This window comes from Haliaeetus albicilla, chromosome Z (genome assembly GCF_947461875.1).
Source record: "Haliaeetus albicilla chromosome Z, bHalAlb1.1, whole genome shotgun sequence".
Classification (NCBI taxonomy): Eukaryota; Metazoa; Chordata; class Aves; order Accipitriformes; family Accipitridae; genus Haliaeetus; species Haliaeetus albicilla.
The window spans coordinates 68,773,677-68,774,462 of record NC_091516.1 but is presented as its reverse complement, the minus strand read 5'-3'; positions in this window follow the sequence as shown (position 1 = coordinate 68,774,462).

Below are 786 nucleotides of genomic sequence, written 5' to 3'. Positions count from 1 at the left end.
TTTTTAAAAAAATGCTTTTACATGTTACAACTTATTATACATGACCTAAATAGTTTATTCAAAGCACATGTCTGTACAAAATCCTAACCACAAGGATCACATAATAAGGAACTTAATACAGGAACGCATGTAGTACCTGTCTCAAACTAGGTAGGGAAAAGCTATTTCTAGAACCAGAGCACCACCAAGTCCGGTCTCGGCACCCTTGGCCCCTTTTATTTACGTCGGTGACCTTTCGGGGCTGGCTCCCAGATGGGAAACTACAGCTTCCTCCGTGGGGAAGTGCCAGGAACTGGCGGGACCAGGCATGCTTTTCCAGGACACCGTGTTTGTCTATCCCTGCAGCTGTGGTGACCCTAGTTCCAGGAGTCTGGTCCCTTCCGTGAGATGGGGCTGGGGGTGCAGGGAGGGGGCGAGATGCCGTTTTGGTGGGGATGGGAGGAAGTCGGGGAAGGGGAGTGACCGAATCCAAAAGTCTGGCGTGCAGCTGGAGCTGTGGGAGGTGGTCTGGAGGAGGTGGTCTGGAGGAGGTTCCCGTTGCCGTTCCCTCGGGAGCTGCGGTGTGACCAGGAGCTGAAGATGTCCACCTGCGATGTATTCGCGGAGCTCCCCAGCGTGCCAGCGGCGAGGCACTGCCTCCGGCTTCCGCATACCACGCACAGCTGAACCTCTGACAAAACGGATTGTCGTCATCCTTCGGTATCAACATGTCGTTTGACCTAAGAGAAGGTTCAGCGGGCGAGCAGCCAGGGGCTCGGGTGGCCGGCCCGCCCCGTTGCTCTCGGC